This window comes from Hyperoodon ampullatus (assembly GCF_949752795.1).
Source record: "Hyperoodon ampullatus genome assembly, chromosome: 7".
Lineage (NCBI taxonomy): Eukaryota > Metazoa > Chordata > Mammalia > Artiodactyla > Ziphiidae > Hyperoodon > Hyperoodon ampullatus.
Genome location: NC_136920.1, coordinates 87,052,223 through 87,075,045, shown reverse-complemented (window position 1 = coordinate 87,075,045; position 22,823 = coordinate 87,052,223).

Here is a 22,823-nt window from a genome sequence, read left to right as displayed (position 1 = left end):
GTAGCTTTATCCTTTTCTTTTTAAAGTACTTGGAGCAAAGAAACACGTTGCGATAAGCCTGACTTCTGAAAAGTCCTCTCCTTCCTGCAGCGGAGCAATTTTGTTTTTTAAGAGCTGTTTGTCATAAAGACAAAAGTCTTAGCAGTTGGGATTTCAGCCTTGGAGTTTCCTTTTTCCTTTCATCATGTGTAATTTCAAATCGTGCTGCCGTCCCTTGGCTCGAACTTGGTGAATGCAGCTCAATGGTGCCCCCTGAAGGCCAACAGGAAGGAGTGCAGCAAGAAAGGACAAGGTGAGTAACCTGTGGGAACCAGCCTGGAAAAGTCAGGGTCCCCACCCAAAGGCAGAGTCAGTAAAACCAAGTTGTCGCACCCCTCTCCAGCTCTGAGGCCACCAAGCTGGCTATGCATGTCAGAAAGAGACTGGGCTTTGGCACAGGACAGGCCTTAGATGGAATTCCAGCAAAAGCAAGTTACTTAACCCCCTGACTCCCTTTTCCTTTCTAATACAACATGGACGCAAAGTAACATTTTTGGATGACTTACTAAGCCACAGGCTGTAGGGTTTGGCACGTGTTAACCCACTTCATCCTCCCCAAAGCCCTCTGATTTCTGTGCTATGATTATCCACTTCATACACATGAGAAAACTGAGGCCCAGAGAGAGTTAGAAACCGTCACAGCTGGTAACGGGCAGGACCAGGCTGGAACCTGGGTGGTGTGGTTGGGAGCCTGGACTCAGTCAGACATCCCACTACCTCCCAAACTACCCGGTGGGGCCCCTGAAGCACTGGGAAGAGAAATGTCAACTGCTTCACTCTGAGCCTGGCACAGAGTAAATGCTCAATAACTAGGAGATAGAGTTAATAATTATTAGGTTATATATAATAGGCTCCTATTAGGTTCCCATTCTTGGTCAACCAAGAGTGACTTCTCTGTGCCTCAGTTTCTTCATCTGGAGAATGGGTCCAAGGAAATGCCCTCCCAGGCACCTTCAAGTGCATATTTTACGCTAACCTAAGATTCTCATAGACTCTACTAGACAAATCAAGACTTCACCTCTCAAGACATTTTCTGATCAATGAAAAGAAGTGGTTGGTGGTCCTTAAGAACACCTTGAGTTCAGTGACATTTAAGCCATTTCTGTTGACTCTTGAGAGAGACACAGCACATCATGGACTGCAGGCATGAAAGCCGAGACCTGTGGGTTCTGCCCTCAGCTCTGCCCTTGCTCAGGGTTCTTGGAGCCTTTGCAGCAGAAAGGCTGGTTAGGAGTCCTCGAGATGTGATGAGGAAGCAGGTTTGGAGGCAGAGGGTGGTCCAGGGGCTCTCTGGTGTTCTGACCCTCTGGGCACACTTGTCCACCCTGTAACACAGAGCCAATGTTCTCTACCCTCAACTCAACTGGACGTGGCATCAGAGGAAGAATACATGCAGGCTACAGTCTTATTAGCTGGACCGACCTCCTCTTCCCACTCTCAGGTGGGAGGGAGAATCCAAAACAAGTTAACTCCCAGCAATAGAAGTTACCAGACACGCAGGGAACTGGTAAAAAGCAGTAACTAAGAAGATGCTCACTGCAATTTAAAACTCGATTAACTCCTGCTTGACTGGCTTATTTTACTTAGTACACCGTCCTCCAGGTTCATCCAAGGTGTTAAATGGCAGAATTTCCTTCTTTTTAAAGGCTGAATAGTATTCCATTGTGTATATATATGTACCACATTTTCCTTATCCACTCATCTGTCAGTGGACCTTTAGGTTGTTTCCATATCTTGGCTACTGTAAAAAGTGCTGCAATGAACATGGGACTGCAGATATTTCTTCAAGATCCTGATTTCAATTCTTTTGGGTAAATGCCCAGAAGTAGGATTGTTGGATCATATGTTAGTTCTATTTTTAATTTGTGAGGTGCTTCCATATGGTTTTCCATAGCAGCCGCACCATTTTGCATTCCCACCAACACTGCACAAGGCTGCCAGTTTCTCCACATCCTTGCCAACTCTTGCTGTCTTTTTTTTTTTTTAAACAACCATCCTGACAGATGTGAGGTGATATCTCATTGTGGGGAAATAGAATATGAAAATGAAGTGCCAAATTAACGGGAAAAGAAACAAGTAAACCGTGTTTGGGCAATTGGCATACCACAACAAAATAAATTATGTTATGGATCCAAAATATACAATTAGCTTTTCCTATAAATTCTTAGTATTCTGATTCTTGATGTTAACTTGTGACAATAGGAGAAAAATTCAGTTCAGGAAGAAATTCTCAATGATACCTGTTACACTCACACACACACACACACACACACACACATGTTGTTATAAAGAGAAACTTCTTAACAGATGTAAGCTAGTATATATAGGATGGATAAACAACAAGGTCCTACTGCACAGCACAGGGAACTATGTTCAATATCCTATGATAAACCATAATGGAAATAATATTTTTAAAAAGAATGTACATATATGTAACTGAATCACTTTGCTGTACAGCAGAAATTAACACATTATAAATCAACTATACTTCAATTAAAAAAATCATGTAGTCTAATTTATGTTTACCTCACCCCATCTGGGGGTTATAGTACATGATTTTTGCCATCATAAATACAATTAAAATGTAAAAATAAAAAGAGAGAGAAAAACTCCTTCTCTGTGTACTTTATTTTCATGAAAAGGACAGGTGAGTTTAGGGCTTGGAGGGAGGCGAGAAGCTGGTTTTCTATGGGGAAGGGTCTCACAGCACGCCTTCCAGCCAAATTTAGGATACTTTCTTTGGAGAAAGGAGAGGTGCAGAGTTCCTCCCGGTGTAGCAGTGAAGCCCGGAATGTCCGGGAAGCCTGGCTTTCGCTCCTCACTAGAGGATGCCCCTCTCGGCAGCCTTCCTGACTGCAGTGCTGGGAACCTGTGTTCTGCGCCTGGAGAGACCCCTTCTGCTCGAACGCCGGTGGTGCAATGCAGCAGACACGGAGATCTCACAGGAGATGCTGGGAAACAGGCGAGGCCAAAACCCAGCGTCCGGGCAGCCCCCCTGGTCCCCGAGGCGTCAGGGCACTGCGATGCCCTTTGCTGTGCTCACCCCGGACCACGAGTCATCCAGCAAGCTCTGCCCGGCTCCCACACTGGGCACTGCTGAGGACACAGGTGGGCAGGCGAGGACCCTTTTCCCAAGATGCTCAGAGCCCGAGGCAGGAAAGAGCCAGCATGCATGATGATGATACGGTGGAGGGTCCTTGCCAGGGGGCATAGCAAGGCAGTGACCACCCTGTTGGTGGGACACACAGAACCTTTTTAGAAGAGGAACCATTTGAGTTTTTGGGAAGGACCATCCACCAAATTCAACAGGGGAAAGAGAGGTTGGTCAGAGAAGAGTGTGCAAAGCCGCGGAGGCCTGGGGACGGGGGCCTGGCACAGGGGGACGCCGGGGATTTTCGGAGGCTGGGGCACGCCGTGGGAAAGGCAGGTGGGAACCCAAGCTGAGGGCTTGCAATTTGGCCTACAGGCAACGCAGAGCCGCTTTGGTTTTTAGAAGATCCTGGAGATTTACAAGAGAAACCTGAGACTCTGCCAGAATGCCTGCCTGGCCTGGGATTGGAATGACGCAGGGACAAAGTGACAGGACAGTGACCTCCCAATGAGCCAGGGACATCGTCTCTTAGCCTCAGTTTTTCTGTCTACAGTTCATTTATCACCTCTTTCCAGAGGACAATATGCTGCACTGATGACCAAGGGGCTGGCTATGGAATCCCCAAAACAACTCCTAATTTAAAGCACATAATCACCTCAAAGAAAAGTCCCTTCCCTCCACAGGACTTCTGGGACAACCAGAATCCAACTGGGAGGAGATTTGCAACAAAACAGGGGTAAAGAGACAAAAAACCCCCCAACAAATATGTTAAGAAAGAAAAGCATCACTAAATTCATCTTTACAGCACACACTGTTTTTAAGAAAGATAAATCACATCAACCCAGCCATCCTGGGTGACAGAAGAGGTGATAGAAGAGGTGACAGCTGAGCCAGTAAAGAAATGACTAGTGTCCCCAAAGACCCAGACCTTTAGCATCTCTGTAGTCTTTTTAAATGTCCATAAAAACAGTGGTCCCTATGAGACCAAACTGGAATAACTCATTGCGAATCAGAAGCCTGGATCCCAGCTCAAGCAGAGCCTGGCCTCAGGTGGCTCGACCACCAGATACCCAGGGGCCTGCTCGTCCTTGCTGCCCTGGGTTCTGGGCACCTCCTGCCATCTGGGCATCCTGGGTACAGAGAGGAATGGAAAAGTCCATTTGGCAAAAAGGACCAAATAGAGGGATTGCTTTGCTCGTCCAGAAAGAGCAAAATGGCCTAAAACTCCTGGAGTGCTGAACCGAGCTGAGCCCAGGGGATACCCCAAAGCCTGGAGTCTCACCCGCTCCCACAAGCTCCATAGAGGAAGGGGATGGCCTCGCAAGCTCCTGTTACCAAGCAGGAGCTCCAAGGCAGGTAACGTGATCCCTCCCAGGTCCCCACCTGGTGACTTTCTCATAACCCTGCTTCCTGGGGCACAAAGGTTCAAAAGCTGCCTGCATTCCTCTTTCTGAGAAGGAGAAGGAAATGGGGGTCCCTCAGATCCTGGAGGGGTGCCTCCTCAAAGGTTCTTGCCAGACCGAAGGTGTCCATTCATTAGGAAGGGTGGCCCACTCAGGCCCCAGAGTGCGGGGACCGTCTCAGTGAGCCTCGGGTCTCCCCCTTCTCCAGTCTAGTTCATCCCCACAATCGCCCCGCCCGGCATGGTTCCTGGCATGCACTAGGTGCTCAGGCACTGCTTACTGGGTGCACTAAGTTGACAGCAGGATTACGAGGTCTTGGTCGCCACGATCATCATCGTCACCATCAAACAACAGCAGCATCTAAGCTCCCGCAGCCCCAGTGTCCTAGTCGCTGTGCCGCAGGAGCTCACTGAAATCTCCCAGCGACCCCATGAGGTGGACACCCCTATCGCCCCCTTTTCCAGGTGAGAAGTTGCTAGGTGACAGCAGTGCCTAGCAGAGCTGGGCTGCACCCCAGGCCAGACCCACCTGCCCCTGCGCACAGGTGTGCTGCCTCTCAGAGACACACCCTCCTTGCCCAGCTCACCTGGGGTCTCAGCAGTCCCTGGTGAGGCCTCAAGAATGGGCTTCCCTGGTGGCGCAGTGGTTGAGAGTCCACCTGCCGATGCAGGGGACGCAGGTTCGTGCCCCGGTCTGGGAAGATCCCACATGCCGCGGAGTGGCTGGGCCCGTGAGCCATGGCCGCTGGGCCTGCGCGTCCGGAGCCTGTGCTCCGCAACGGGAGAGGCCACAGCAGTGAGAGGCCCGTGTACCGCAAAAAAAAAAAAAAGAATGGCCTCCTTCCTGCCCAAAGGGGTGACAATGGAGCCAGGACACAGCTTCCTCCCCACTCTCAAGCTGGGATCAAGTATTATGGCGTTGACCTCTTCTCCTGCCTGGGCTTTCATTCATTTGGTGAAAAATCACTGAGTGTTTATGATATGTTCTTCTGAACGTGCCACGTGTGGGTCTCTGTAGGTGTGTGACTGTGTTTGAGGGGAGCAGGGAATGAGCACTGGAGAGGCGTGAGCAGGAATCGCCATAACCAGAAAGCCATTCTAACTAGTCTCCTTGCCTCTATCTTCTCAACTGCCCTCCCAACCACCACCCACTCACCCCCAAATGCCTGCCTTCCTAGACGACCTCCAGAGAGGCATCTGAGGTGCCCAGAGTCAGCTCCTGTCCATCAGCATCAAGTCATGAGAAAGCACAGACAGTCAACTACATAAAACCTACATCTGAACTCCAGCTTCACCATTTACTAATCGATGACAGACCTGAGCCTCAGTTGCCGTCTGTAGAGCAAGTCTTTCTTTGGTGCTCGTGGATGGGATAACCAGTCCCAACCGGACATGGTTTGAACTGGGTCTGGAATACATGTCAGGGGAGGAAATGGAAACACCAGATGAAAACTGCTCAGGGAGTATGGGTGAGGAGAGTAAGTGAACACTGATGGTGGTGGGGAGGAGAGTGCCGTTGAGAGAGACGGGGAAGGAACTTTGCACATTTACAAGCCAAGGGGAGCAAGCAACAGAGAGTGAGAGAGACGCTAAGACATAGGAAAAGAAAGTTATGATTCTTGGAAGACACAGAAAGAGCCGGGTGGATAGGGAGGCAGGCAGCGTTGGATGAATGAGCCCCACACTGCAGGAGCCTAACCCCTCCTGTTCAGAGCTGGGGAAACATGTAGAGACGTGTGTAAGCAGCCAGTGGCATGTGGGGAAGATCATTCCTGATAGGCTCCCCCCCCTTTTTTTTTTTTTTGTTTGTTTGTTTGTTTTTTGCAGTACGCGGGCCTCTCACTGCTGTGGCCTCTCCCGTTGCGGAGCACAGACTCCGGACGCGCAGTCTCAGTGGCCATGGCTCACGGGCCCAGCCACTCCGCGGCGTGTGGGATCCTCCTGGACCAGGGCACGAACCCGTGTCCCCTGCATCGGCAGGCAGACTCTCAACCACTGTGCCACCAGGGAAGCCCTAGGCTCCCCTTTTTTTCTATGAAATGGGAAGAAGAGCAGCTGTGAGAATCAGAGGTCGGAATATTTAAAGGAAGCTTGAAGTGAGGAGGGGAGAAGCAGGCAGTGAGGGTCATGGAAGAGAGATGACCCCAAACCGGTAAAAGCATTACTGGGAAGCTCTGAGTCCAGCTGAGTTAGGAGACCATAACTTTGAGTCGATAACTTGTAGTTTTAGTTTTTAAATGTCCTTTAAAACTGGTAGAGGGTGATGAAATGTTGGACTGAGGGTTTTTGAGGCTGGACTGGCAAGTGTCAGGGAGGGGACAAGAGAGCAAGAGGGTGCGAGGGCAGCAGCAGGGGGCTGGGTGGACGAGAGAGAAAGAGAATTGGCCGAGGCGCGGGGAGGAGGCCCTTGGTGCGATGGCCGTGTCATAGGGATGAGCAGCCTAGGTGAACGCAGCTGATCTCAAATACCTGAGCTTTGCTCCAAAATTATTTTGGAGCCCAAACTGACCTAGGATTCGAGACAGAATTAGGTGCTCCTTCGGGCGGGCACAAAGGTCTTCATGGCTGCCTCTGTCCCTCAGGCGATGTCCCCCCATTTGCTACTGCTGTAGCTCCTAGACTCTGTCCCGGAGGAGCATCTCCTTGCTGGGAGCAGTGGGGAGGGACCAGGGCCACCACCAGGCAAGCCCGGTGCCCTGGGTGCAAAACACAAGGAGTGCTCGGTCTCAGTGATGGGTGGGTTGGGGCAGCACGGCCTGCTCCACTGCAAAATGACCTGTCCTCGGCCCATCGGTGCTCCCTGGTGCAGAAAGAATAAAACAAACACACCACCCATTTTGGAGCCTGCAGACTAACACTGGCAATAGTGTAGAAAGGGGCATAAAAGACAAATGAACAAACTCTAAAGCAAGAAACAGAATCAGCAAGGTACAAACATGCCCTGCTTTGGCCAGGAGAAGAGCTAGGAATCCAGACCACCCGTGTTCCGTTTTCAGTGTCCGTACATGATGGGCGTGGTGAGGACCACCCCATCAGCTTGGTCTCTAGAATTTACTCCCTGCACCCAGCTGTTACAAGCATTTAATCACCTCCCACATGCCAGACTTTACAACACCTCGAGGTCCTTCGTTTCTGGAAGTTTTCAGTTTTCAGCCCTGGGGCAGCCCAGGACCCATCGTCCTTGGCAGGACCGACTAGGGAAGAGCAGCCCCGAGGGCCTGCCGCCTGGTTGCCACGTCTTCTGCCTGCACGTCCAAGGCAGGCAGACTTCCTGCCAGACTTCAATGGTGGCGCAGTGGTTAAGAATCCGCCTGCCAAGGCAGTTTTTTAAAACTAAATTTATTTATTTATTTATTTATTTATTTATTGGCTGCAATGGGTCTTCATTGCTGCGCGTGGGCTTTCCCTAGTGGCGGCGAGCTGGGCTACTCTTCGTTGGGGTGCGTGGGCCTCTCGTTGCAGTAGCTTCTCTTGTTGCGGAGCACGGGCTCTAGGCACGTGGGCTTCAGTAGTTGTGGCACGTGGGCTCAGTAGTTGTGGCACATGGGCTTCAGTAGTTGTGGCACGCGGGCTCAGTAGTTGTGGCACGTGGGCTTCAGTAGTTGTGGCACGCGGGCTCAGTAGTTGTGGCGCACGGGCTTAGTTGCTCCATGGCATGTGGGAACTTCCCGGACCAGGGCTCGAACCCATGTCCCCTGCATTGGCAGGCGGATTCTTAACCACTGCGCCACCAGGGAAGCCATCACGAGGAGGAAAGTCCCTCAGAGACCTTGAATCCCTGCCCCTCCGGCTCCCCACCTGTTTCCGTGAATCAGAAGACACTGAAATGTCAAAGTAAACAAATAACAAAGCTGAGCTGCCCAACCTCAGAAACTGAGAGGGCTCCCTAGGGTCCCCTGGCCTTCCAGACCCCCGAGACCCATGGTCAGCTCAAAATCTCACTCCTGAGGGACCAAAAGCAACAGGAACCGCTGAGCGGACATACGTTCGCTTCTCCCCTCCCTTCTCTCTGGATTATCCCTCCCTTACCTCTGGCCTCCACAGGGCTTTGCTTGCAGAGGATCCATGGGAAGCAGGGCCTTGGGAACCTCAGGCACATGACACGCCATCCCATGGCCCACAGAAGTCCACGGGGTCCTCTCCTAAAAAGTCTCTCGTGTCTCAAGGGAAAGGGAACCGATAAGGACGCCCCCGCACACGCATTTCTGCCCGCTGCCTGTGCCTGTGTCCCTGTCCCTTGACTCTTTGCACTCCCCTTGCTTCTCTCTCCTACAAAAGGCTGAATCCCAAGGAGGCCGAGATTGGTACCAGCCGTCTGGAGAGAAGGGAGACTCCAGCAAACTATATTTCATTCAACTGTTGTCAAAAGCCAAACAGGAAAATCTAAGAAAAATAAAATGGATTTTGGTTTTAATTAGCGCGTTGACGCTGTGCTCCCTGTTGGTCGTATTTTCACTGTGTTTGATGACTGTGTTGACACAGCCTCCGGCTGGCGGGGGAGGTCCTCCACGCTTTCTATTCCCTCAAAAACCCAGCTCAAAGGAAAATCCGCAACTCCCAGCAGACTGGCCTCCTCCCTCTTTAGTGCTCTTGGCCTTACATCCTCCTTTGTAAAACAAGTATTTTTAAGAAAACTAGGAGGACCATTGAGCTCATTTCCACACAATGGAGATATTTGCTAAGAGGCCATCCTGTGCTTTCTGCTTTAACACCCCAGGGCCTGGGCTTAGATTGGTCCACAGAGCCCTTCTCCAGCCTCATCTCCCCCCATACATCCTGTCCCAGACACAGGGGGCCGCTCTCCTCCTGGACCACTTCAGGCTCCTGCACAGCTTTCCCCAGGGTCCTTCCCCCTCCAAATCCAGCTGGAAAATCTTGATTCACCTTCAAGTTTGTGCTCAAATGCCCTGAGAAAATGTCTCTGATCTGACCAGAAAGGGCATGGTGTGCCTCTGGCTCTCATAACACTGTGCAGGGTCATTATTTATTAGCTCTGTCCATCCCACTGCACTCAGCTCCTCGAGGCCGATGCCGATCCTCAAATCCCCAGAAGGGAGACAGAACATTGCCTGCCTGCGAGGGGCACTCACGATCCTTCTTGTTCAATGAATAGGTGAGTGAGGGGAGACATAGATAGGAAATAGGAAGGAAGAAAGAAAAGAAAGAGGGAAGGAAGGAAAGAAGGGAGGGAGGAAGGGAGGGAGGGAAGGATGGGAGGGAGGGAGGGAGGGGTGAAACTGGGCGCCCCCATTTCCAGATCCCCGAAGCCCACGCCAGCAGGGCCTCTGCTGTAGCATATACCTCTGTCTCTCAGGTAATAGCCGCCATTCTCCAGATTCTTTAGTTCCTATGAAAATCACATGTTTTGGCAGAAACAGATTCACAGGCTTAGAGAATGAATTTATGGTTACCAGAGGGGAAAGGATAGATTGGGAGTTTGGGACTGACATGTACACACTGCTGTATATAATAGATAACCAACAAGGACCTACTGTACAGCACAGGGAACTCTGCTCAATATTCTGTAATAATCTAAATGGGAAAAGAATTTGAAAAGAATAGATACTTGTAGATGTCTAACTGAATCACTCTGCTGTCCACCTGATTAACACAACACTGTAAATCAACTCTACTCCAATATAAAAATTAAAATTAGGGGCTTCCCTGGTGGCGCAGTGGTTGAGAGTCCGCCTGCCGATTCAGGGGACGCGGGTTCGTGCCCCGGTCTGGGAGGATCCTGCATGCCGTGGAGTGGCTGGGCCCGTGGGCCATGGCCGCTGAGCCTGAGCGTCCGGAGCCTGTGCTCTGCAATGGGACAGGCCACAGCAATGAGAGGCCCGCATTAAAAAAAAAAAAAATTAAAATTAAAACAAAACCAAAAAACTCAACCAACCAAACAAACAAAACCACATGTTTTGGGTTTCATGCCTTCAGGACTAGGGCAGTAATAGCAGAGAAACTAATTCATAATCTAGTATCAGTGAACCAGGGTTCTTATTTAACATTTTGAAATTTAACATTTGAAATTTCCTTATGTAACGTTTGAAATTTCAACAGTCATTACTGCCTTAACCTCAGTGAGTGAGGGTAATGAAATATCGCTTCCTCTGCCAGGGGGTATGTTTGCAAGGCAGAAGGGAGATTTGGGAGCTTTTTAATGACCTGCAGATTTTATTCTGCTCATCTGCTTGCACCAAAATAACTGCTTTGTCCAAAGCTGAATTCAGCCCAAGAGGGTCCCTGCCCCTCATAGAGGCCCTTGATCTGAAGGTCTCTGAAAGCCTCCTTTGGAATCCACAGAGGAAGTCAGAGGATTTGGAGTAAGTGGGGAATGGAGCAGAGAGATAAGGAAAAAGAAGGAAGGAAGCAAGGAATGAAAGGGAGGAAAAAAGAACTACTTTGGAGAGTGTTCAATGCAATTTGACTCCCCTGGTGCATGTGCTTCGTCCATGAGCCGAAAGCCTTTACAGGATATGTTGGTTCTGATGGAAACAGGAAACTTACGGAGAAGTGTCCAGAAGAGGAACAAGTGTTTCAGAAGATAAACCAACACTCTGTAGACCCAGAGATGGTGCTCAGTTGGGCACAAACTAAGACAAACAGGACACCATATAATCCTCAAAACATGGAGTGTAGCCCCTAGAGGCTGTGGTCTTTGAAGCTGCCACTGCTGTTGCCCCAGAGAAGGGCGCTGGAACCATTATCTAAATGTATAAGCACATCTGCCAATCACTTTTTCCTTAAATACCTAATATTCCAGGCAAATGAAACCTAATGTCATGATAAGCTGAATGGATCTTGAGTCCTCACTTCCTTCGAGAAGCATAAAGAGTCTCGGTCAGTTTCCACTCCATTTTTTTAGGAAATCATTTCCAATACTGGGGAAGGGACCCCTCCTACATGCTCCCAAAGCTTCCAGGACCATGTTCTAAAATAACTGTTCTGTAATCACCTGATTACTTGTCCGAATCCCTTACTATATAAACTCAAATAAGGCAGAGACTAGGTCCTATTTACTCTGATGTCCACAGCTAAGCACAGTGCCTGGCACATGATAAGATGCATCCGCCCTCTGTCAACCTGGCACAAGACAGATATTCAATTAATATTTGTTGGATTGAATCAATTATTGGTCCCGTGTAATAATAATGGCAAATGCTTCTCTAGGCCAGCTGATCTCTGTATTAACTCATTTGATCTTTACAACAATCCTCCCGAGGTATATACTAGTATTCTCCAGGCAGGAGAAGTGAAATGCCAAGAGATGGAGAAGTGAAATGCCAAGAGACGGAGTTCTTGCCCAAGGACACTCAGGAAACTAGCATCACAAGCAGGCTCTGGACCCAAGACAGTCTGGCTCCAGAACCCATGCTCACAATGTTACACAGCTCTGTGACTTGTAACTTTTAGAAACTTCCAATTCAACAAGCATTTACCCCAAATCAATGATTCCAGATCCGGAGGTAGAAAGATGAGCAAGCTGTGATGCCCCGAAGGAACTGACAGGGGCCCCTCATGTTAAGCAGAGTCAGGGCTGCTTCAAAACACTCGAAAACTGAGTTTTTCTCTCCCAACCTCCTTGAATATTGAAAAGAGCATGCTTTGCGATATACGAGCAGAAAGGCTCTGTGGATCTAAAGTGCTACAGAGACCCCTCATTAATTCAGATCTTCCCCACTATTTAAAAGTTTCTACTCATTCCAACTTTGGGCTGAGATTTCCATTTTTGTGATACATGAAAAAAACAGTATCAACATAATCATGTTACAGGAGAAAAATTATTCCACCACTTCAGAAAGTATATGTTATAACCATTTTGATATGGGAATTACTAATAGATATTCTGTTGTAAATATTCACTTAAGCAAGGTCTCTCTGACACGGCACTAACATCACCAAACTCTGAGTGACAGGTCCATCCCTGGCATTTGCGGGGTCCAGGTCAAGGGTACAAATGGAGGTCAACACAAGGTATGTCTAAATATTTAAAACTTTAACTCAAGCTAACAAACTGGAAAATAAATATGTTCTATCCTCCTAATGTGATAAGTAAAACTTTACAACACCACTTTTAAAAACATGCAAAGCTATGGTCTCTAGGGTACTGAAAGTTAGCAAATTATCAGATGATGGAATTTAATTATTATTTTGAAGGCTTCCTTGACTGCTTATATGCCCAACAATGTTGGGTGAAAATAAAATAAAGATACATACACATAATAAAGTGTTCTTTATTTATTCCATTAACTTTCTCGTGCCCACATTTGGGCCAAATTATTATTTATATTGTTATAATCAAATTATTTTTAAACACTTTATGTCCTATTGACAGTCCTAACATAAAGATAAAAGGTAATTCTACCCAAAGTGTAAACATTTTGAATATATTTTATCAAAACCTCAAATGAAAGTGAATGTTAAAAGGGAGAAATTAATGGTTACCTTTATTTTACAAGTGCCCTTAATCTGGTACCTAATTCTCTACCATTGCTTAAAAACAAAACACCAAATATTTCTCCTGCCAAGATCTTCTTTTTCCCCACCTCTCTCCATATTCCAATATGATGAGGTATTTAGAGCATTTTACTCCTCCTTCTTATCCCAAAAGGAATCTTTACAGGGTTTTTCATGTAAAGAAAAACCCCACTTCAACTCATTTTGTTGAAATTGCTTAATTTTAGAACATTATTAGGATTTCCCTTCCATTCTATATGGTCTAATGGTCTATACCTTTGACAATTGTAATTTAGTACTTATTACATATTTCCAGACAATGTACTATTCACCCATTTGTTTTATTCATTAGTTGTTGGGTTACTTGACCATCTCCTCACCTCCACTGTTGCAGATAGGAAGTCAGATGCTAGTCTGATAGCTTCTCATTTATACATAATGTGTTCTTTTTGTCTGGAAATTCAAAACAGTTTCCCTCTTACTTTGAAGCTCTGTAATCCTACGAGAATGTGGCTATCCACATCCACTATTTATTGAGTATTTAGTAAATGTTGGGCGCTACTCTAAACAATTTTCCCATATTAACTCTAATCCCCTCAAGAACATTTTGCAGTAAATATTATCATTTTTCCATTTTACAGATGAGATAACTGAGGCTCAGAGATGAAGTACATGGCCTAAGTCCAAACAGCTCATAAGCGATGGAGCCAGGCTTGAAACCCAGATGGCCTGGCTCCAGAATCTGTGCTGTTCACCACTCACCACATGTGTACCTTTTTTTTTTTTTTTTTTAATTTAACTTGACTGGACCTTAGTCCCTGCATTGATTCCACAGACTCAGGTTTTCTTTCAGCTCAGTTGTTGTTTTAATATTGACATTCTTTTATGTGTTCTTTCTGGAGTTTAATGCATCCTTTCCTATAGAAAGCCTTCCTTGGTCCACTGAGGTGAGTCAAATTTTCCCTCCTTTACTCTCTCAGAGTACCATGGACTTCAATCAATTTCAGGCTGTAGCACATGTGATCTTCTGGTTACTTGTCAATCTCCACCAATACACTGCAAGCTACTTAAAAGCAGAGAATGTGCCACGTTTGATGTTGTACCCCCAATATTTTACTTCAGTGTCTGACGTATAGGTTCTCAGTAAATACTGGCTACTTTTAAATGAACGGAATAAGCTCTGACTGCCAAATACACTATGCGCTGCTGGCGATTACTCTAGCAAGCCCGTCCCTTTTGTTGCCCCACAGGTGTTTCTAGCTAAGTCTGTGCAATGTCTGGTCTGCACCCACCTGTCTTACAGGTTCACACCCAAAGGTCTGTTTGCCAGCATCCTCTCTGCTAACTTCTTCCCTCATAATTAGACTTCCAGCACTACTTTTTAAGCACATTTTAAACACCCTACTAGAAGGAACAGAACAGTTTTAGGAGATGTAAGAGATTTCAGAGTTACCAAGAAGAGGGGTCTATGTACTCTAAGAAGCAGGAGGGGGTCTGGACTTGTAAGAGTCTTTCAGAGGGCAGCACAAAGAAAGTTTATCCCAGACTGAGGGTCACACGTCCACCAACCACCTGCTGTGTGTCCTCAGGCTGGTTCTCACCATTTCTCACCTTTGCCAGAAGTGTTCACCTTAGTTGATGAAGAGTTATTTCTATGGTACCATCTCTCAAATTTTAAAATGAAAGTAAGAAATAGCATCAGGCCTCAATATAAGTCCTCCAATTAAGACTCTACCAGCCTCTCATTAACATTTTTATTAAGATAGAAAAGGAGGACATTCCCTCGTCGTCCCATGGTTAGGACTCTGTGCTTTCACTGTGGAGGACATGGGTTCAATCCCTTGTTGGGGAACTAAGATGTTGCACGCCACACAGGGTGGGAAAGAAAGAAAAAGAAAGAAAGGAAGGAAGGAAGAAAGAAAGGGAGAGAGAGAGAAAAAAAAGAAAGAAAGAAAGACAAGGAAAGAAAGACAAGAAAAGAAAAAGACAAACTCACAATACCCAAAATGAAGACCATTGATAGAATCTGAGAAGACTTCCCACTGACTGTATGTCTGGTAGAAGCTGACTGACAAAAACAGCCAAGGGTTTGGAGAACGAGGCAAGTCTGCTCCCCCTGCTCCCCACTCAACTCTGCTCTAGGGCTGAGAGATGGGAAACCAGGGTGCCAACCTGTGCCGTGTGGACACGTCCATCCCCCAGGGGGCCCTTTCCTCAGCCCTGTCTCACACTCGCATTGGTCCTTGCTTCCACAGCTAATTAGAGACTACAAATTCAGGAGTAAACTGGCCAGAAACTGGGTTCAGGGCACTGGAAGCTGTGCACTGCCTCCCGCGAGGCATAAGCATCAGGAGGGACAGAGCAAGGAGAGTCCTCCAGGCCATGAAGGCTGGAGCTTACAGGTGTTCTTGTGGCCTGCAGGTTCAGCTTGATGGAGAAGAGTAAACTCAGGGGGTAGAAGATGCCAGGAGAGCAAGCTAGCTGAGACCTGCCAGACCCTGGGAATGTAGCTAAGTCCCGAGGGTCTATCAACCTGACATACACCTGATATTGAAATAGAAAGGGAATTTAACATGTGCCCAAGGATGCAGAGAGTATACACAAGCAACCCACACATTTTGAATATTGGCAAACATTTTGTTCGGTTGAACACAGGTCTTATGAAAAAAATTACAGAACATGAGAAAGGGCCCACCATCTTAAAGTCTCTAGAAAATATCAGACTTCAATAGAACACCCAAAGGTATGGCCTCTTTGAAAGAGTAACAGAATGCCCAAGGAGAGATAGGATGCGATAAGAAAGAAGACTACAAACAGATAAAAAGGAGATGAGTAAGATAATGGAAGATTATAAGCTAATGAAAAATACAACAGCAGAATTGCATGGAAAGCAGGAAAAAGAAGAGTTGAAATTGCAGAAAAACCAATTGGTAATTGGATTATAAACTTGAAAATTCTTCCAGAATGCAAAGTAAAATAGTCTAATGAAAACAGAGAAAAGATACTAGACATAGAAGACAAAGAATGAGAGTGTCTCTAAGGAATAAACCAAAACCACTCAACCAGAGTGGTCATCAGAATCATAACACTTTTTTGAGGAGGAAAAATGTGTCCTGGAGACCAAAAGCATTCACCATGTCCAAGGCTAAACAACAACAGCCGCATCCTGGAAATTTATAGTAAACATAAGGATAATAGGAAAACACCCTACAAATATGCAGGTAGGAAACCATGTTACCTACAGTGGAAGAGAAATTAAGATTGGTGGAGTATTTATGGAGAATATTGAAATAAAAGAATTAAATTCTCATCGATGATATCTTTCACTTGCTATCTTATTTTTGTATTTTATTTTTGTAATTAATTAATTAATCTTTAACTGAAGTAGAGTTGATTTACAATGTTGTGTTAGTTTCAGGTGTACAGCAAAGTAATTCAGTTATAAGTGTGTATATATTTTTTTCATATTTCTTTCCATTATAGTTTATTACAAGATATTGAATGTAGCTCTCTGTACTATACAGTAGGAGCTTGTTGTTTATCAGTTGTTTTGTTTCGTTTTGTTTTTTTGTGGTACACGGGCCTCTCACTGCTGTGGCCTCTCCCATTGTGGAGCACAGGCTCTGGATGTGCAGGCTCAGCGGCCATGGCTCATGGGCCCAGCTGCTCCGTGGCATGTGGGATCTTCCCGGACCAGGGCACGAACCCGTGTCCCCTGCATCGGCTGGCGGACTCTCAACCACTGCGCCACCAGGGAAGCCCTATCAGTTTTAAATATAGTAGTTTTGTAACTCTAACCTCAAACTCCTAATTTATTCCTCCCCCACTTTCCCCTTTGGTAATCGTAAGTTTGTTTTCTATGTCTGTGAGTCTATTTCTGTTTTGTAAATAAGTTCATTTGTATTATATTTTAGATTTCACATCTAAATTTCACTTGTTATCTTCACAATAATAAGACAATGTTTAAGTTATTAAAGAATTCAGAAAATATAATGCCATATACGTATTTTGAACACTCATACCAAACGAGGGAAGAATTTCAGAACCCAGGAACGGGGATGTCATGGTGTCGTCACACGGGCAGGTAGCATTTACAATGAAGTACATCTAGAATTAAACCAAAATAATTGCTTTAAACCGTGGTTACAAAATGAAATGCAAGTGTCAGAAGTGGTTCTAAGAGAGAGAATAGAGAATGCAAAAAAAAGGATTTTGGGGCTCCCCTGGTGGCGCAGTGGTTGAGAGTCCGCCTGCCGATGCAGGGGATACGGGTTCGTGCCCCGGTCTGGGAAGATCCCACATGCCGCGGAGTGGCTGGGCCCGTGAGCCATGGCCGCTGAGCCTGCACGTCCGGAGCCTGTGCTCTGCAACGGGAGTGGCCACAACAGTGAGAGGCCCGCGTACCGCAAAAAAAAAAAAAAAAAAAAAAAAGGATTTTGCAACCATCATTTGGAACAAACACTTAAGAAAAGGAAAAAGGTGTCTGGAAAAGTCAAACAGCTTAAATGCATTTTCTTCTATAGGAAATGCTTCAGGAAGCAACTTTACTCTTGACTTTGGATAATTAAAGAAATGCAGATTAAAAAGATTTTTTAATGTCAAGGTAATCATAATGCAGTTAAAAGTATAACGCATTCCTTCTAAAGGGCTGCCTTCCAAGGTCTTTCTCGCCACCACAGCTCAGGGTTTCACACAATCAACTAACTCTTCTCTTCCCTCCCAACCAGACCCCTCCTGTCAACAATAAAGCATGTTCGAGTCTCTGCAATCCTTAAAATATATTTGTATATATTTTCAACCCCACATCTCCTTCCACCCTGGTGATTGTCAGTCTTGGTTGTGTATTAGAATCACCTGGGAGCTATAAAATATCTCGGTGCTTACGGCTAACTCTCAGAGGTCCTGTTTTAATTGGTCTGGAGAGTGGCCTTGGCTTTGGGATTTTTTTAAAGCGCCTCAATAATTGTAGTGTGCAGACAAGGTTGGGACCCGTGTTAGCCCTAACTCTCTGCTCCCCTTCTCAGCAAAATTCCTCTAAGTTTTTCACAGCACTTGTTCCATTCTCTTCTCACTTAACCTCTCCTCAAACCACAGTAACGCATCACTTCTCTGAAATAGTTCTTGCTGAGGTCACCAAAAGCCCAAATGCTGTTAAATCCAAAGATGCTTCTCAGCCCTCATCTTTGCTGACCTCCCCACAGCTCTGGACACTGGCTATGGCCCTGCATTTCTTGATGCCCCCTCTTCCTTTTGATGCTGAGACTCTGCCCTCTTCAGCTTTATCTGACTTCTCTGCTGCTCCTTTCAGTAGCCTTTGAACATTCACCCTCCCTACCCAGCTCCTAAAGACCTGCTCTGGACAGTTTTGTGAGTAGGACTCTCGCTCATTTTCTCCTTCATGCCCATGATTGCAATTTCCATTTCATCTTTGAGGACTTACAGATTTGTTTCTCCAGCCTGGACCTTTGCTGTGCGCTGCAGACCCACATGCCCGCTCCCACGTGACTTCTACCATGACAGGCTCTCCTGGGCAGACGCCATACTTGTGACACTCTCTCCATGCGCCATGCTCCGTGCATGGGAACAAAACCAGGAGCCAAGATTTCTCCTTGACATCTGCTCTTTCACTCTCCACATTCAACCTGTCACTAAGCCCATTCCTAGTACTTCCTCAGCATCTCCTCTCCATCCACATCATATGTCATCAGGGAAATGAAAATTAAAACAACAGTGAGATATGACTGCACACCTATGAAAATGGCCAAAACCCAGAACAGTGACAATACCAAATGCTGATGAGGATGTGGAGCGGCAGAAACATTATTTCCTGGTAGGAATACAAAACGGCACAGCCACTGTAGAAGACAGTTTGAAGGTTTCTTATCAAACTAAACACATTCTTACCATATGATCCAGCAATCATACTCCTTGGTATTTACCCAAAGGAGTTGAAAACATGGGTCCACCAAAAAACCTGCACACGGATGTTTATAACACTTTATTCATAATTACCAAAGCTTGGAAGCAACCAAGACGTCCTTCAGTAGGTGGACGAATAAATAAACTGTGGTACATCTAGACAATGGAATATTATTTAGGGCTAAAAAAAAAATGAGCTATCACGCCATGAAAAGACAGAGAGGAACCTTAAATTCATATTTCTAAGTGAAAGAAGCCAGTCTGAGAAGGCTACATACCATATGATTCCAACCGTATGACACCTGGAAAAGGCAAAACTATGGGTATCAGTGGTTGCCAGGCAGCAGGGCAGGGTGGGGTTGATGTAAATAGAGCACAGAGCAGTTTCAGGGCAGAGTAGTTTCAGCGCTCTGTGTGGTGCTGTAATGATGGATACATGTCATGATACATTTGCCTAAACCCACTGAACATATAACACCCAGAATGAGCCCTTAGGTGAACTATAGACTTTGAGTAATTATGATGTGTCAGTGTAGGTTCATCCTTGGTTTAAAAAAGATGTACCATTCTGGTGAGTGATGTTGATATAGGAAAGGCTATACATTTGTGGGAGCAAGGGGTGTATTACATGGGAAATCTCTATAGCTTCCTCTCAATTTTACTGTAAACCTAAAACTACTCTAAAAGAAAAGTCTCTTAAAAAAGGAAAAAGAGGGCTTCCCTGGTGGCGCAGTGGTTGAGGGTCCGCCTGCCGATGCAGGGGACACGGGTTCGTGCCCCGGTCCGGGAGGATCCCACGTGCCGCGGAGCGGCTGGGCCCATGAGCCATGGCCGCTGAGCCTGCGCGTCCAGAGCCTGTGCTCCACAGCGGGAGAGGCCGCAGCAGTGAGAGGCCTGCGTACCGCAAAAAAAAAAAAAAAAAAAAAAAAAAGGAAAAAGAAAAAAGCCAAAGGGCATTAGGACCAAAAAGACTGGAGACCTGAGTTCAAATTCTATTGCTGCTTTTACAAGGTATAAGATATTAAACAGTTCTTCTACTCATTCTGCAGCTTTCCTGCGCTGTAAAAAAGCTACCTAAGAGACCTTTCTCCACTGTCATAGGAAGGAAGAAGGGGACTATGGAGGCAGATATAAGATGCAGATCTGGTGGCAGGAAGTTAAAGGGATTCCCATTGGATGGTTTCTATTTTCCCAGTGAAGCAGAACCACCTCCATAGGGCAGGAGGTGAAGTGGGAGTACTAGAGGTTCCAGGAGGTTCCAGGAGGGCCAAGAAGTTTTAAAATAGTCATGCAAATGTGGGAGAGGAACACCATAAGACCGCTTTCACAAACTAGTAACTCAAATATTTTTGGAAGGAAAATACGGTGCATTACAGCACCATACAGAGTGCTGAAGCTACTCTGCCCTGAAACTGCTCTGTGCTCTATTTACATCAACCCCACCCTGCCCTGCTGCCTGGCAACCACTGATATCCATAGTTTTGCCTTTTCCAGATGTCATACGGTTGGAATCATATGGTATGTAGCCTTCTCAGACTGGCTTCTTTCACTTATAAAGGAAAAAAGAATTGGCTTTAAAATTTTAAGCTATATCATAGAGTTTTGTGATTAAAACAAACGTCAGCTAAGTGTGTGAAATGCACGATACAAATATAAAATAGCATCATGTTAGAAGTCAGCGGTTAATGAAAGGATTCACTTACCAGACATTTGCTCTGGATTTTCAATAAGTCCATTTTATAGGACTATTGATAAGTATTTTCACATGGATCACCACTACTCCTATAACCATTCGGACAAATGGCTAGGTAGCATGGTAATTTACCTAGCTTTTGAGCATTATCAGGACTAAGCAACTGTTAAAGTTAACTCAACCTGGAAAAGATAAGAGAAGTTACTTAAAAAATAAATAAAGTGGCATTTTCCTGGAACCAGCAGAAGGGGCGTGTGAGAGAATAACACAGCAAGGGGATGTATGATTAGGGGAAGGTTTTGTAGTTGGCTTAGAGAAGGGGGTCCTCTGCCGAGGATGAGGGTGAGATTATCACTAAACTCTTCTTTTCTCCCCAACACCAGGCAGGGGGCTCTATGAAGTGCCATTAAGCTTTCCTTCAAAGGCTCCAACAGGGCTTCCCCGGTGGTGCAGTGGTTGAGAGTCCGCCTGCCGATGCAGGGGACACGGGTTCGTGCCCTAGTCCGGGAAGATCCCACATGCTACGGAGCGGCTGGGCCCGTGAGCCATGGCCACTGAGCCTGCATGTCTGGAGCCTGTGCTCCGCAATGGGAGAGGCCACAACAGTGAGAGGCCCGCGTACCGCAAAAAAAAAAAAAAAAAAGCCTCCAACAGCTTACTCTCTCCACCCCCCCCCAACCCCCGCCACTTCCATCCCAATGAAAACTATGCCTGGCATCCCAGCATTAGGGAAATTAACCTCAATGGAAAAAATAAATTCTTACGTCTTGTCCCAACTCTCAGCAAGAATGCCATAGCTGTTTCTTGTGAGCACCGCAGTCTTGTTTGACAACATAATGAGATCTGGTTAAACAGATGAAAAATGCCTTAACCTGAGTGTTTATCTCAACCCTGCCAAAGCTTTCAGCCCCTGAGGCATTCCCATCTCTGCAGAGAGGGTCAAGAGCCTTCAGTGGCAGCCCGTGGCTCTGAGCTGGCGTCTCGCTACACCAAGCCACTGGGCAATAGCAGAAGGCAGGAGTTCCTGTCAGTCTGAATTTCCTGAAGTGTACTGGCCTGTGTCATGATCTCAGTGGTGTCTGGGGGCAGTTCTTCGATCAAACCCCTGGAATAGAATGGAACAGAAAAGAGAGAGTAAGTGCAAGAAACCAGCAGAAGGACAGGTTGGCAAGTGGTACTCAGCAGTATTCCTCTAGGGCTGGGTTGGTGTGTGGGGCTGGGACCCCTCCAACAAATAAATCTAAGGGGACGCCCTCTCAAGCTTCTAGAGAACCAAACTCACAGTCTAGGCAAAGTCTGTAATTCAGGTGACTAACTGGTCATCCCTTTCAAGACAAGTCTATAGAGAACACAGTGAAAGGGATTTGGGAAATTATCCGATTAAAGCAAACAAGGTATATAACCAATCAGGATCGTTCTGAATGAAAAATTCAATTTAACATATGAATATTTAGTGTGAGAATTACTCTCACCCATCCGACGTTTTCCAACCCATGCGCCATGGGGTTTTGCTTTCTAACCAGATGTTTCTCTATCTCTCTCTAGCACAGATCCTTAGCACTCATCCCATGATGTTTCACTTATGCATTTATGTGGCTTCCCCCAGTCGACCGAGCTCCTTGAAAGCAGGGAATTATCATCTCCCACAGACTTTCACTCCTAGAAGATGCTCCATAGAAACACATTAGTTGAATTAATTGATTTAGTGAATAGAATACAGTTATTTGAGAAAGAACAAAAAAAAATATGCCATAAGGTGAGCACTCTGATGTCTCCAGGAGCTACAGCCAGATCGTCATGGACACTTACCAGTCATACTCCCTATAAAGGGATTTCTTTCACCTCAAGGCAATTTCCCCAGCTGCTTCAGAGAGAAATCATCTTCACCTCCACTTCCTGTCTCAGTGCTGGGCAGCACTGCCACTCAGTTAAATTACCTGTGCTTCCCCACCTAGACTTGATTTTAACAGAGGATCAAGTGATTGCCAAAAAGACTCTTGGAGATGTAGAAGGATATCAGTATAACTAGATTTTTGAAAGTTTGGTACGAGATACTTAAGCAAGTGTCTTTACCTGGTATTCATTTCCTTTCAATGGTTTATTTTAGAATACATTGTATTGGACTGGATTGGACTGGATTGGATCAGGTTGGACTGGATTGGACTGAATTGCATTGAATTGGATTTATACTGTTAGTGTCCAAGTGTTGCCTCCTCCACCAGACC